We start from the raw sequence: 16,637 nt of genomic DNA, 5'->3' as shown, positions 1-16,637 counted from the left end.
GTGGTGAGGCCAGAGTAAAATAGGTGAGAAGGGGCCCCTGTCCCAAGCGCCTGACAGGAGAGAAAGAACGAAGGATCAAGGTACAAGTGCTAATCTGGTCACTTCTTGAGCCTCAGTTTACCCTAATGACAACCGCTCAAGTGTGGCTTCAGTTGCCTCCAGGTAAATGTACTGTAAGGTGGGTCTAATGCTTAGAGTAGGGGTCCTGCGTCCTGGAGCTTCACAACTCCTCCTGTGGCTCTGCTCCATGGCCGTGATTGTGGCGCCTTCTCAGTCCCCGCTGCCACCCTGACTCCGCTTGGCCTAACCCCCAGCACCTCTCATAGCTCCACCACAAGCGACCGAGAGTTCTCCCAGAAAAGAGTCCACTGGGCTTACACCACAGGGCCCTGCCCGCAGTGTGGTGGGGGTACCTCTGAGACCCTCAGGGTGAAGAGGCTTAGGAGAGGCCCCCAGAGGTGATCCAGAGCAGCCGCTTCTCTCCATGTGAAGCATACTCCGGGGGTAGCAGGGGAAGGCCACCTCGCCCAGAGTGAGACCTGGCTCTTGGTCAATGCCCCACTGCTCTGATCCCAAGGGTCTGGCTGGAGGCCACTTCTAAGATGCAGAACTGCCTCTGTCAGGGCAAGGGGAGTTTAGGGGGTATGAGTAGGTTGTGGGGTAGAGACCCTTCTCATCACCCTTGCACATGTGACCTAGGATGCATATTCTATCTCTCCCCCATTCTACGGACTTAAAAGCTCCAGGGCTTCTGAAAGGAGAGTTGCCACCCCGATGAGCTGGGTGGGTGGTGCATGTCCTGAACAAAGACTCACCCTTGTCTGCAGCAAGCGTATGGGTGTGACGCGTGTCCGTCCAAAGATGAGGAGGAGAGGAGAGAAGGGCAGCTTGTCCTCACTGGGACACAATCAGTCTCTTGGCCATTGCTCAACTCCCACAGAACTCCCTACGGACTGCTGGGCACCAAAGAGACATCTCGATATTGTCCATGCGCTCCCTCCCCTCTCGCTGCCTGCCTCCAACCTACAGAATCTGTATCTACCCTGGGGTTGGGGGAAAAAAATCAGAATCAGATGCTCTTCCAAATCTTTTTCTGTCTGACATCCAAACCTCAGATGGGTTGAAAAGTAAATGTCAAATGCTTGTTGGCTTTGATCTCTGATTCTCACATGACTTTGCCTCAGCTCATAGAAGCCCCACCTCATTTCCATGTGGGCCGGCCTGAGTTCACCTGCGCTGTGGTGGATAATCCCCTGCTGGCACACTTCCTCCCTCCTCAACCCTGCATCTCTCTTCACTGCTTAGTGGCTTCCTCTGACCCCTGGGAGCTGCCTGAATCATTGTTAGGCTCACTCTGAAAGTGTGGGGGAATTAATGCCCACAGGACAACCCTCAAACACTACAGGCCCCAGCCTCCTTGACTTCCGGTGCGTCAGTTCTGAGGTGATTTCCACACTGTCCCTGAGAAGGTGCCCAGTGGGCTTGAGCCCCAGTTGCCCACCCCCACGGTTTTTCTCACTTTCCTGTTTCACCTTCCTTAGTTCTTCACATGAGCACCCTGAGATCATCTCCCAAATAAACTGCCTGCCCCTGAGTCCCTGTGTCTGGGTCTCCTTTGGTGAGAACACAAACTCACACAGTGACCTATGTCCATCTGCCTGATCCGGAAGCAAAGACCACCAAGTAGAAGGGGCCAGCGAAAGCAGCAGGAGGAAGGGACTGGGACATGCCGGTTGGCCCTTTAGCACCATCATCCACCCTACACAGACAACAGGGAACTCTGGTGGGGTAGGGAGGTGCTCTCTTGCCATTCATTTCTCTAGGGGCCTTGCACTGTGGAATTCCCAGACTGCCCTGACAAGGTGCTTTTGTGACGTACCCTCAATCCCAGTCCATGGGACTCTGAGGGATTCCAGGCAGAAGCATCGCTGTTCCGTTGACCAACACCTAGGAGCCAAGAAGAGACAGAGATGGAGGCAAGTTCTGGGTGCAAGTACAGAGGAATCAGGACTGAGACAAGCCCCCAAGAGAGAAAAGCCCTAGATCCAACACACAGTGGTGCAAGGGTTTGCCCCCACGATTGCAAAGGAGATCTGCATTGGTGAAAGTACTGCTTGGTGGTTGCCATCATAGCTGGAAGTTTCTCTTCCATTCCTTTTTTAAAAATATTATATAACATTGACTTCTGTCCCAAAGGTACAACTTACTTATACTCATTCTAAGACTGGCCATGCTAGCAGGCTCAGGACTCAGGGAATGCAGCCAGAGCTTCAAACCCAGGCTTCCGAAGGGGTCCATGTGGAAGGGGAAGCTGTTCTCTTATGTGCCCCAGGAGGGTCTCCCCAGGAAGGCACAGGACTTAGCAGATCCTGAGGGGTGCTCAAAAGAGGAAATAGTTGAACGAGACAGAAATACATCTTCCTCTGACAGGGACACCATAGAAAACACATGCAGATTCATCATCTCCGTTCCCTGATTACTGAGGTAATTGCAAACTCACCACTTGGCTAGACAAACAGGCCCCACTTTTAAAGCCTGCAGAGAAGCACGCAGCCCCATGTGTGGGCAGCAGGAACACAGTCTTAGCATGGGCCAACACAGCAGAGTTCGATTAAGAGGAGGCCCTCCTCATGGTAGCAGGGCAAGACAGAGTCACATCACCGCTGTTTCCACCACAAACCTAGCTCTGACCAGACATACAGGGCTGGCACCGCCTGAAGTGCATCTTTCATACGCAAGCCATGAGGGGTTAGCCCATCCTGCATTCTTTCAGGAGAAGCATAGAAAGAACAATAATAAGTCAGAAAGATATCTGAACCATTTTGATCTAGCTGCCAGGAGAAAAAAATAAAGACTCAAGATTAAATAAGAGTAAATAAAGCTACAGAGCCAAAAAGAGGCAATTGATAGTAAATTTCTATGTGGAACCATTGAAATGTCTACACTCTCTTCCCCAACGTTTTCATCACAGACTACCTGCATCCAGGTATGCATCCTCCAAGAAGGAAGTTGGAGAGGGAGCATGATGTAATGGTTAAGAGCAGGGACCCTAGAGCCACACTTCCTGGGTTCAAAATTGCATTCAGAAGATCAATAGTTAGAATGACACCACTGCAAGCTAGTACATAATAGAGGAGTGTGTCCAAAATGTTAAAGGAAAATCATTTCCAGCTTAGAATTCTATCCCTATCAAACTGTCAATTCAAATACGTAATAATCAAAAAAAAATTCACCTTCCTTGCACCTGTTCTCAGGAAGCTACAAAAAGATGTCTGTCCTCAAAGCAATAGAGTAGATCAAGAAAGAGGAAGACATCAAAACTCCCTAGATGATGAGGAAGGGAAATACCAGGACAACCACTGCATCATCAGTCCAGATTTGGAGAGTCATCAGTCCAGATCGGAGCATGAGGACAGGAGACTTCAGGAGCTAGCTATCCAGGCAGGGAAAAAATGGATCACCAGATTGCTCAATGTGTTAACCATAGGAAGAAGAGGTTTTGTTTCTTCTTGGGGAATTTGGGGATAATTTAGTAATATGCAGATAATAACAAAGTATGAGCAAGTCTAATCTAATAATGTATAAAAATATATTTTTTGTTAAAAAATGTTTATTTTATTCCAAGAATGCAAACATAGCTTAGCATTACAAAAACATATAATTCACTGTATCAACAGACTAAATGAAAAAGATCAAATAATCATCTAATTTGATGCAGAAAAAAAGTCTTATATTGCTGAACAGTCATTTGTGATTTTAAAGAAACTTAACAAACTGGGAACAGAAGAGGTCTTCACAAGTGTGATAAAGTGCATTTGAAAAAACTACAACAAACATCCTACTTGATGGTAAAATATTACAAGCAGTCCATTTAAAATAAGAAACAAGGTAATGATGCTTGCACTGCTACTTCTACTAGACATTATACTGTATTTACTAATCAATTCATTAAGAAAGTATAATATCAGTGAAGTAGAAAATGGATAAACAATTATTATCAACAACACCAAAACCTGGTTCTTTGAAAAGTTAATAAATTTGATAAACCTGTACTACTGATTAAGAAGAAAAGAAGACACAAATGACCAATCAGAAATAAAAGAAGGGATATCTTCATAGAGTCTACATAGGGTAAAAATAAACTAAGGAAATATTATGAACAAATTATGCCAATAAATCTGGTGGTTTAGCTGAAATGGAAAACTCCCTTGAAGACAAAAATTATAGCAACTGACTCAAGGCAAAAGAGAAAATCTGAATAACCCTATATCTGCTAAGAAAATCAAACTTTTTTTTTCTTCTTCTTCTTCTCCCCAAAGCCCCTCGGTACATAGTTGTATATTCTGGTTGTGAGTGCCTCTGGTTGTGCTGTGTGGGAGGCCGCCTCAACATGACCTGACGAGTGGTGCCATGTCCGCACCCAGGATCCGAACCAGCGAAATCCTGGGCTGCCGAAGCAGAACACGCAAACTTAACCACTCGGTCACAGGACTGGTCCCAGAAAATTAAACTTTTAATTAAAACTTCACACATAGAAAGCTCCAGGCTCACAGAGTTTTACTGGTGAATTCTATCAAATGTTAGAAGAAGAAATAATACCAATACTGTATAAATGCTTTAAGAAAATGGAGGACAAAGGAATCTTCCCAGCTCATCTCTTGGGCCAGCGTTATCCTCGTAAGAAATCCAGACAAAAATGTTACAACTGCAGACCAGTACTCTTCATAAACATATGTGCAAAAATCCTTAACAAAATATTAGCAAATCCAATTCAGCAACACTTAAAAAGGATGATACATCATGACAAAGTGGTGTTTATCCTGAGAATGCAAGATTGGTTTAACATTCAAAATCAAAATCAATCAGTGTAATCCACCATACTAATAGAATAATGAAGAAAAGCCATAAATCATCCCAATCAATGCAGAAAATATGTTTGAAAAAAATCAAAACATTCATAATAAAACCTATTAATAAACTAGGAAGAGAATGGAACTTCTTCATTATAAGTATTTTAGTAATAACATTGTATTATAACATTAACAGTATTAACATTATAAGTTGCACCTGCAAAAACACCTATGATTGACATAACACTCAGTGGTGAAAGATTGAATACCTTCCTCCAAAAATCGAGAACAAGACAAAGATGACCACTTTCACTATTTCTTTTGAACATTGTCCTGAAGTTCTGACCAGTGAAATAAAGGAAGAACAAAGGAATACATATTGGAAAGGAAGAAGTAAAACTACGATTTTATCAATACATGCAGAAATGATATTGAAAAAAATCAACATTCATTTATGATAAAACCTGTCAGAACAATACTAATAGAAGCACGCTTCCTCAATCTAATAAAAAGTACCCAAAAAAACCCAAAGAAAATTTCAACTAACATTGCACTTAATGAGGAAAGACTGAATGTTTTCCCTCTAAGATCAAGAATAAGGCAAGGACACCCACTCTTATCATTTCTATTCAACTTTGTACTGGAAGCTCTAACGTGCAATAAGGCAAGAAAAAAGAAATGCAAAATATGCTTGGAATAAAGAAATTAAACTCCCTTTATTCAGAGATAACATTATGATATACAGAGAAAATACTAAAAATCTACAAAAACACTATTAGGACATATAAGTGAATTTAACATATTTGCAGAATACAAAGTCAATATAAAAAAATCAAGCATATTTTTAGATACAGGCAACAAACAATTGAAAATTGAAGTAAAATATCATTCACAATAGCATCAAAAAAATGAAACATTTTGGTATGAAATTAACAAAATATGAGCAAGACCTGTATAATGGAAGCTACACAACATTGATTACTGAGAGGAGTAAAAGACATAAATAAATGGAGAGACACACCATGCTCATATGTTGGAAGACTCAATATTGTTAAGATTTCAATTCTATTGATCTTTAGATTCAATGCAAACCTGATCCATATGCCAGTAGGCAGTTTGTAGAAATTGACAAGTTGATTCTAATTATTTGGGAGTAACATTAGTGAGATGGCTGAGTAGAAGATCTCAACCTCCATCCCCCTACAAAAACCAACAATTAGCTATCCATGAGTGAAAATAGCAATGGGAGAGGTCAGGGGTCCACTTAAGAAGCTGCAGTAACAGTAGTACAAAATAAAATAAGCGAAGCCATCAAGAAAACCAACAGCCAGCACAAACACTGCATACTCCCACGGCTTTCACCACCAAAGACCGCTAAGTTTTCGCCCTCTCGGGCTCCAGGTGATACAGACTCTATATCGGTTTCCCTACATTAACCCAGCATATATGGGGTTAAAACCAAAACACTCATTCCCTGCTTACTCTCTGGCTTCCTGGCTCTAGAATCCACTATCCTCCATGGAGACAGACACCACCAAGGACAAGCACCTGGATTCATTATCTCCTCCCCACAAAGAGATACAGGCTGGTGGGAAAGCTCCGACCAGCAAGGCCCTATGCTCCCCTCCCCTACCTAAAACCCCAAATAAAAACCCTTCCTTTTAGTCTTTCGGGGAGTTTGGGATTTCAGCATTGGCTGCCCTCTCTCCTTGCCCAGCGCTGTACAAGAATAAAATTTCTACTTTCTTCCACTACCCCCAGTGTCAGAGATTGGCTTGCTGTGCAACGGGTGAGCGAACTCACTTCAGGTTCAATATCACAGCTGCCTGAGTCCCTCCACCTGCCCCGACTGGAACCACTACAGCTATTGCCTCCATGGAGGGTCCCAGCCCTGGGGCCCACTGCAGCCAATATGTGTGCAGCAAAGCTGGCCTTGGCCCCTGTAGCCACACACGTGCATACCACCAGCTCTGTCCCCAGCAACTGTACATGTGCCTGCAGTTGGTCCCAGCCCCTACCACTGGCTCCACCCTCACTACTATGCTTATACCACTGCTGCCATGCAGGCACCTGCAGCCTACCCCCAGATCTGAGCACATGCACATTGCTGGCACTAGCAACCACCACCACCTGCTCCAGTCCCTCATCACTGAACCCAGAGGCCTCCCTGAGGACCACAATAGCTACGTTTCTGTACATTAACAATAAACAATCCAAAACGGAAATTACAAAAAATAAAATACTTAGGAATAAACCTAATCACAGAAGTGAAAGACATATAGTGAAAACTACAAAACATTGATGAAAAAATTAAAGACACAAATAAGTAGAAAGACATCCCATATTCATGGATTGGAAGTCTTAATATTGTTAACATATCCACCCTACTCAAAGCAATCTACAGAGGCAATGCAATCTCTATTGAAATCCCAATGGCATCTTTTAGAGAAATAGAAAAACTATTCTAAAATTCATGTGGAACCACAAAGGACACCAAATAGCCAAAACAATCTTGAGAAAGAAAAACAAAGCTTGAGGCACCACACTTCTTGATTTCAAAACATATAACAAGGCTGCAGTAATTAAAACAGTATGATACAGACATAAATACTGACATATAGATCAGTGGAACAGAATAGAGAGCCCAGAAAAAAACTTCACACATCTGCAGTCAACTGATGTTCAACAAGCATGCCAGGAACACACAATGGGGAAAGGATAGTCTCTTCAATAAAAGATGTTGGATGCCACTGTATATCAAGATGAAAAAGAATGAAGTTTGACCTTTAGCTTATACCACACACAAAAAACAACTCAAAATAGATTGAAGACTGAAACATAATGCCTGACACGGCAAAACTCCTTGAAGGAAATACAGGGGGAAAGCTTTTTGATATTGGTCTTGGTAATGATTTCTTGGATATTACACCCAAAGCACAGGCAACAAAAGCAAAAATAGACATGTGGCATTACATCAAACTAAAAAGCTTTGGCACAGCAAAAGAAACCATAAACAGGGTGAAAGGCAACCTATAGAATGGGAAAAATATTTTCGAACCACATGTCTGATAAGGAGTTAATATTCAAATATATATAAAGAGTTAATATTCGAAATATAACATTCAAAACTCCTACAACTCAATAGCAAAAAAACCAAAATAACTCACTTTAAAAAATGAGTAATGGATTTGAATAGACGGTTCTCCAAAGAAGATATAAAAATGGATGACAGGTACACGAAAAGACATTCAACATCAAGAATTATCAGGGAAATACAAAACCACAATGAGATATCATCTCACACTTGTTAGGAAAGCAATTTTCAAAAGTAAAGAATCAAAAGATAACAAATTCTCGCATGGATGTGGAGAAATTGGAACCCTTGTGAACTATTATTTGTGACAACATAAACTGGTACAGCCATTTTGGAAAACGGTATACAGTATCCTCAAAAAATTAAAAATACAACTGCCGTATGCTCCAGCAATCCCACTTCTAGGTATTTATCCAAAAGAATTGAAATCAGGATCTCAAAGAGATATTTGCACTCCCATGTTTATTACAGCATTATTCACAATAGCCAAGATGTGGGAGCAACCTAAATGTCCATTAATGGATGAATGCATAAAGAAAATGTTGTATATATCCATACAATGGAATATTATTCATCCTTTAAAAAGAAGAAAATCGTACTATGTGCAACAACATGGATAAACCTTAAGGATATTATGTCAAGTGAAATAAGCCAGTCACAGAAAGACAAATACTGCATGATTGCACTTACATGATGTGTCTAAAGTAGTTAAACCCATAGGAGCAGAAAACAGAATGGTGTTTGCCAGGGGCTGAGGGAAAGGGAAATGGGAAGTTGCTGTTCATTGGGTAGAAAGTTTCAGTTATGTAAGATACAAAAGTCCCAGAGATCTGCTGTACAGTATTGTGTTTATAGTTAATAACACTGCACTTTAAAATTTGTTAAGAATGCAGATATCATGTTATGTGTTTTTCCACTACAATAAAAAATAAGAACTTAATTCTGAAAACATAACACATTTCCATCAACACATAACTGGATAAACAAATTTTGGTACATCAATGCAATGAAATAGTACTGGGCAAAAAAAAAATTCAACTCTTGCTGCACAACAACATAGTTAGACAACAGGAGCTAGATATAAAAGATCATATCCTGCATGATTCCATTTGTAGAGGAGACATGGAAAGGTTTAATATCTTGATTATATGTGTTTATCAGTGTAAAAATTTCTCAAAGCTCACCAAAATGTACACTAAAATTGGGTCCATCTTATTGTAAATGAATTATATCTGAATAAATTGTTTTAAAGAGACCCAATAGTTCCATTACAAAAAAAAATGTGCCTGCAAGCACTCCACCCCCATCCATAAAGAGGGGAAAATTTGAAGAAGGCTAAGTCAGAATGGAAAGAGAGAGCAATTTTCACTGTGCCTAAAATATCTCGTTTTTTCAAATTTTATAAAAAATATATGCTCATGTAAAAACGTTGCTATGTCCCTTTCCAGCACTTGAAAGTATCCCATGAAAGTGAGGGGCCCTAAATCTTATGCTTTGTTAGCTCTATGGTCAAATGTTTCTGTTTTAGAGGTTAGAAGAATGGGAAATGTTTGGGACAAAGAATGGAGTAAGGTGGGAATCAATATAAAAGTTTTGAAAAAGTTGGCTGAGGAGAAATGTGAAGTAAATGAGATTATGTATCATGAATGTATAGAGGAGCCGTCCAGCCCAGTTTTCTAACTTTGTCGAACAATGCTCCCACCTCAGTTGGAATGATAGGATTCATCACGAAATGAGGATTGTCCAAGCAAGTACAGTGAGTGTACAAAGAATAGGTACTCATGAGGAAACGGCTTATCAAAGGATACAGGCTGGTTAGGGAGATAAACGATGTCAGGAAGGATATGATCATGGGTAAAAATAGGGACGGGTTATTGAGAGAGCTTACGTTAAGCTGGTTCATTCCAGTATATGTTTTGGTTCTCAAATTGTTGAAACATTTTGACTAGCAGTTGCTGCTCAAAGATTTCCAAGAGCCTCACTACCACCACCATCTCAGATCTCCTAGTTCCATGGCTTCAGTACCTGCCAAACCAACTGTGCACTCAACTATAGCAACTGGCACATTGGAGTGTTTCAAGGACCCTGCAACAGGCTGGCTGTAGTTCTAATTTATCACTGCCTGGTCCACTAAGTCCCATAACAGGCCATCTCCTGGCACTGCTAAGGAGTTCTCTGGATGCCCAGAGTGCTAACTAATGTCCCATCCAGGCAACCCACTCAGCTTTGGTAGCATAGCCCAATCTAGGACTTGTGAGAGAACTGCCCTGTTATCTTCCAAGTAGCTTACCAACTGTTCTTTGCATTGGGTCATATCCCTTGGGTCCCTCCAGCCAGAGCCATCTTTGGTACAAGTAGGACAGAAAGTGATACACGAAGAAGCACTGGCATCCCAGTGTACAGATGCCAGCATCCCTGCTGCCTTGCTACACCTTCACAGCTGTGGCCACTCACTGCCAATTTTGCTCCCTGGGAGTCACCCTTACCAGTCATGGTCCAGTCAGGAGACAGAATCACAGCAGTAATTTGAACATCTACATATGTAGGATCTTTTCACTGTGTCCCACCTATCTCTTACACACTTTTCTATATTTTGCATCCTTTTGCCTTTCTGTTTTGTTCTGGATACTTTCCTTTGATCTAAATTACAATTTACTAATTTTTTAAACAGCGGCACCTGATCTGCTCTTAAATGTGTTATTTGAATACGTAGCTTTAGTCATCATCTTTTTCACTTCTAGAGTCCATTTTGTTCTTTTATAACATTTTTCAGTTATCTGCTGAAATTATCCATCTTATCATTTAATTTCTTTTTTTTTAAGGTTGGCACCTGAGCTAAGGTCTGTTGCCAATCTTCTTTTATTTTCTTTCTCTTCTTCTTCTCCCCAAAGCCCCCCAATACACAGTTGTATATTCTAGTTGTGGGTCCTTCTGGTTGTGCTATGTGGGACGCCACCTCAGCATGACCTGATGAGTGGTTCCATGTCCACGCCCAGGATCTGAACCAGCGAAACCCTGGGCTGCTGAAGTGGAGTGCGCAAACTTAACCACTCGGCCATGGAGCTGGCCCTGTCATTTAATTTCTCTAACTTATTAATCACATTTATTTTAAATTTCATATCTGATAAAGTCAGTGTTTGAATCTTCTGTGAGTCTGCTTTATTTGTATTTTTTCTCTTGATTTTTGATGCCATTGTCATTGTCTTTTTGCATGCTTGTTTATTTTTTAATACTTTTGAGACATTGTGAATGATAAATTACAAAGACAATTTCAGGCCTTGGGTGACATTACATTCCTCCAGAGAGGGAGGTCCTTTTACCACTGTCACGTACCAGGGTAGCAGACTATCACTTTAATCTAGTATCGGTTTGAGTTTGTGTCAGCTTGTTTATTTCTGCTTTACCATTTCTCTAGAATGCAGCCCTTTGGGGTCCCAAGTGAAAACCTGGAATGTTTACCAAGCCTTTCCTCACTGGTGGGCCTGAACTCTGAATTTGTCCCCTATGCCTAATAAGACCGCAAAGGATCTGCTCAGCCTTTCAGCCGCCACCTTAAAATTGGCAAAGGCCTCAACGGGAAAAGCAGTGAAGAATGTCAGACACATCACCTTAGATTTCCCTTCTCTCCGAGGTCCTTCTGTCTCAAATAATCACTACCTTGGTAGCACTCTGATGCCCTCAAACATTTTTTGTCTCATGTTGTCCAATTTTTCTAGCTGTTCTCAGCTGCAGAGTTGGTTTGATGTGACCTAGCCACCACACTGGAATGGAAAGTCTCTTCTTCAAGGTCTCTGGTCCACGTGAGCTGAGGCTCTGCCCGGTCAGCGGGGGCGTTCATATATGTTCAGGCTCCCGACCTGCTACCTCAGCTGCCTGCACACGTGGGCAAAGAGAGTCTCCTCAGGAGGGACTCCTTTTTCGTTGATGATCTTTAACTCAGGTTTGCCAACAACCCAGTATTGGGCTCGCTCTGAAGCCGTCCTCACAATTTTGTATCTCCAGCTTACTCTAAGATACTTAAGGGAGCTTGACACCTTCTCACCACTCAAAACACATGTGCATGCTGAGGTACTTTGCTGGCAGACTATGGCAGTAGCTTCTTACAATTACAATATCTGCTATCAATTTTTACCCATAATGCCCATAAATTACCAGATGATGAAACTGAGAGTCAGGAAGGATAACCACTTCTCCAAGGTTACAGGACCAATGCATAGAAGAGACAGAATTTGAAAACCCTGGGTGTAGAGTCTCTGCCTGGCTGAATGTAGGCATGTATGCAAGCACATTAACAGCCCTACATTAACATGCACAGACATAGAGGCACAGATACACATATGAAAAATAATATACATTTTTAAAAGGAGACTCACCTGCCAGGTAAAGATAATATACTGAGCACATAAGTTTACTTTTAATACCTCTAAAAATCGGACGAAAACTAAATTTGACAGAAATTACTATAGAGGGAATTTTTTTTTTGGTGATGAAGATTGGCCCTGAGCTAACATCGGTTACCAATCTTCCCCTCTTTTGTATGTGGGATGCCACCACAGCATGGCTTGATGAGCAGTGTGTAGGTCTCTGCCTGGGATCTGAACCATAAACCCCAGGCTGCTGAAGGAGAGCATGTGAACTTAAGCACTATGCCACGGCAGTCGGCCCCTAAAGGGATTTTTTCTTTTTATTCCTAGGCCTTTTATTCTTTTTCTTTCTTTTTTTTTTTTTGAGGAAGATTAGCCCTGAGCTAACATCTGCTGCCAATCCTCTTCTTTTTGCTGAGGAAGACTGGCCCTGAGCTAACATCTGTGCCCATCTTCCTCTGCTTTATATGTGGGACGCCTACCACAGCATGGCTCGACAAGCAATGTGTAGGTCCACATCAGGGATCCCAACAGGTGAACCCCAGGCCGTAAAGCAGAAGGTGTGAACTTAACCGCTGCACCACCCCGCTGGCCCCCTAAAGGGATGTTTTAAAGACACGAACCCACAAGAACAAAAGCAACGAGAGAGAAGAAAACTGCAACTAAATTTTGGAAGCTAAGAAGCAGAATAGAAGGTAACTCTCTCTACAGAAATAGAAAGTGGATTTCTAGGCTGGCAAGTGGAAAGCCAAGACAGCTTGAATTACTACACAGAACCCTCCAAAATATTGCAAATTGAGAGCGCTGGGTACCTCTTAAAGTAACAGTGAATGCCGGATTAAGTGAAAGTCTAATAATGACGGTGTAAGATCCCAAATCCCTTCTCCCACGCCAGGAGTCCGGGCAACTCACTTCGCACCTCACCTCAGAATAATGGAGTTTTATTCTCCAAGACGGTGAAACACCAGACATCTGCACTGACGGACATCAGGCACGAAGGAGGGAAAGGGCAACACAGACGTGATGGTTAATTTTATCTGTCAATTTGGCTGGGCTCAGGGATGCCCAGAGAGCTGGCAAATATTATTTCTAGCATTCTGTGAGGGTGTTTCTGGAAGAAGTTAGCATTTGGGGTTTTTCCCACAGCTTTATTGAGATATAATTGACATATAATATTGTGTAAATTGAAGTTGTACAACGTGATGGTTTCGTACATGTATATATTGCAAAATGTTTACCACAATAGTGTTCGTTAACACATCCTTTACCTCACATAATTATCATTTTGTGGTTGTTATGGCGGGAATGTGAAAGCTCTGCTCTCATAGAACATTTCAAGTATACAATACAGTATTGTTAAGTATAATCACCATGCCATACATTGATTCCCAGAACTTATTCATCTTGTAGCTGAAAGTGTATACATTTGACCAACATCTGCTAATTTCCCCCACTCCTCAAACTCTGGCAACAACCACTGAACTCAGTTTCTATAAGTTCAGCTTTTTCAGAATCCACATATAAGTGAGATGATACAGTATTTGTCTTTCTCTGTCTGACTTATTTCACTTAGCATAATGCCTTCAAGGTCCATGCATCTTGTTGCAAATGGCAGGATTTCTTTCTTTGATGGATGAATATATATCAATTCATATAATATGAATATTATATAGATATGATTATGAATTTATCTCTCTATATTACTTTCTTTATCCATTCATTTGTCAATGAACACTTAAGTTGTTCCCATGAAGACATGGCTATTGTGAATAATGCTGCAATGGGCATGGGAGTGCAGCTATCTCTTCAGGAGAGTAATTTCATCCTCTTTGGATGTACAGCCAGAATTGAGATGGCTAGTCATAAGGTAGTTCTATTTTCAATTTTTTGAGGAGCCTCCATGTTGTTTCCATATTAGCTGCACTAATTTACCTTCCCACCAACAGTGCGCCAGGATTCCCTTTACTCCACATCTTCACCAGATTGGTTATCTCTTGTCTTTTTGATAAAAGCCATTCTAACAGGTGTGAGATATTTCACTGTGGTTTTGATTTGCATTTCCCTAATAATTAATTATATTGAGCACCTTTTCAAGTACTTGTTGGCCATTTGTATGTCTTCTTTGGAAAATGTCTGTCCAGTTCCTATACTCCTTTTTTAATTGTATTGTTTGGTTTTTCGCTATTGAGATATATAAATTCCTTATATATTTTGTATATTAACCTCTTATCAGATAGATGGTTTCCAAATATTTTCTACCTTTCTGTAGGTTGCCTTTTCATTTATTTTTGATTGTTTCTTTTTGCCGTGTGGAAGCCTTTTAGTTTAATATCCTCTCACTTGCTAATTTTTGCTTTCTTGCTTGTGCTTTTGACATATCCAGAAAGTCATTACCAAAACCAATGTCAAAGAGCTCTTTCTGTTTTCTTTTAGGAGATTTACAGTTCCAGATCTTACACTTAAGTGCTTATTCCATTTCAAGTTGATTTTTGTGAGTGGTGTAAGATAGGCGTCCAATTTCATTCTTTTGCATGTGGATATCCAGTGTTCCCAACACCATTTATTGAAGAGACAATCCTTTCCCCATTGAGTATTCTTGACTTCCTTGTCAAATATTAGTTGATCGTGTATTCAGGGGTTACTTCCGGGCTCCCTATTCTGATCTATTGGTCTACGTATCTGTTTCTTGCCAGTACTATACCATTTTGCTTATTATAGCTTTGTAAAATGGTTTGAAATCAGGAAGTGTGATGCCTCCAGCTTTGTTCCTTCTCAAGATTGCTTTGGCTATTCAGAGTTTTTGTGACTCCATCTGAATTTGAAGGGTTTTTTTCTATTTCTTGAAAAATGCTATTGGAATTTTGATAGAGATTGCATTGACTCTATAGATGGCTTTGGATAGTATGGAAATTTTAACAATATTAACTCTTCCAATCCATGAACACAGGATATTTTTCCATTTATTTGTGTCTTCTTCAATTTCTTTCATCAATTTCTAACAGTTTACAATATACAGGCATTTCACTTAATTGGGTAAATTTATTTCTAAGTATTTTATGGTTTTTGGAGCTATTGTAAATGGGATTCTTTTCTGTATTTCTTTTTCAGATATTTCATTGTTAGTGTATAGAACTAATTTTTTTATTTCATGTTTTTAATTGAGTTCATAATAGTTCATTGTGAAATTTCACTTGTACATTATTTCTTGTCCATCACCACGTAAGTGCTCCCCTTCATTCCCTGTGACCACCCCCCACCTCCCTTCCCTGGGTAACCACTGAGCTGTTTTCTCTGTCCATGTGTTTGTTTATATTCCATGTATGAGTGAAATCATATGGTGTTTGTCTTTCTTGATCTGGCTTACTTTGCTTAGCATAATACCCTCCAGGTCTACCCATCTTGTTGCATATGGGATAATTTTGTCTTTTTTTATGGCTGAGTAGTATTCCATTGTATATATATACCACATCTTCTTTATCCAATTATCAGTTGATGAGTACTTGGATTGCTTCCACGTCTTGGCTACTGTGAATAGTGCTATAATGTACAAAGGGGTACATATGTCACTTTGGATTATTGATTTCAAGTTGTTTGGGTAGATACCCAGTAGTGGGATAGCTGGGTCATGTGGTATTTCTATTTTTAGTTTTTTGAGGAATCTCCATACTGTTTTCCATAGCGGCAGCACCAGTTTGCATTCCCACCAGCAGTGTATGAGGGTTCCCTTCTCTCCACATCCTCTCCAACATTTGTCTTTTCTGGTCTTAGTGATTATAGACATTTTGACAGGTGTCAGGTGGTACCTTTCTGTAGTTTTGATTTGCATTTCCCTGATGATTAGCGATGCTGAACATCTTTTCATGTGCTTATTGGCCATTTGTACATCTTCTTTGGAAAACTGTGTGTTCCTATCCTCTGCCCAGTTTTTGATCCAGCTGTTTGTTTCTTTGTTGTTCAGTTGTGTGAGTTCCTTATATATTATGGAGATTAACCCTTTATCAGATATATGATTGAAAATATGGTGGGTTGTCTTTTTGTTTTGATCCTAGCTTCTTTCGCCTTGAAGAAGCTCTTTAGTCTGATTAAGTCCCACTTGTTTATTTTTTCTTTTGTTTCCCTTGTCCGAGAAGACATGGTATTCGAAAAGATCCTTTTAAGTTCAATGTCAAAGTCAAAGAATGTACTACCTATATTATCTTTCAGAAGTTTTATAGTTTCAGGACTTATCCTCAAGTCTTTGATCCATTTTGAGTTTATTTTTGTGTATGGTGAAAGACAATGGTCTATTTTCATTCTTTTGCAAGTGGTTGTCCAGATTTCCCAACATCG

The 16,637-nt window shown here is 40.6% G+C and overlaps 1 protein-coding gene across 1 annotated transcript in view; it reads right to left on the bottom strand.

Annotated features, from left to right (window-relative positions):
• Nucleotides 1-16,637, bottom strand: part of WTIP (WT1 interacting protein) — a 79,279-nt gene that overhangs the window by 571 nt on the left and 62,071 nt on the right. Inside the window, exons 8-9 of the transcript XR_011522205.1 lie at nt 1,880-1,947; nt 816-953 (exon numbers count right to left, since the gene is read on the bottom strand). The gene's annotated coding sequence lies outside the window, so the exon portion shown is untranslated. The remainder of the gene's footprint in view (nt 1-815; nt 954-1,879; nt 1,948-16,637) is intronic.

Source organism: Equus przewalskii, chromosome 9 (genome assembly GCF_037783145.1).
Source record: "Equus przewalskii isolate Varuska chromosome 9, EquPr2, whole genome shotgun sequence".
NCBI classification, from domain to species: domain Eukaryota; kingdom Metazoa; phylum Chordata; class Mammalia; order Perissodactyla; family Equidae; genus Equus; species Equus przewalskii.
This window is presented reverse-complemented; position numbering and strand designations above follow the sequence as displayed.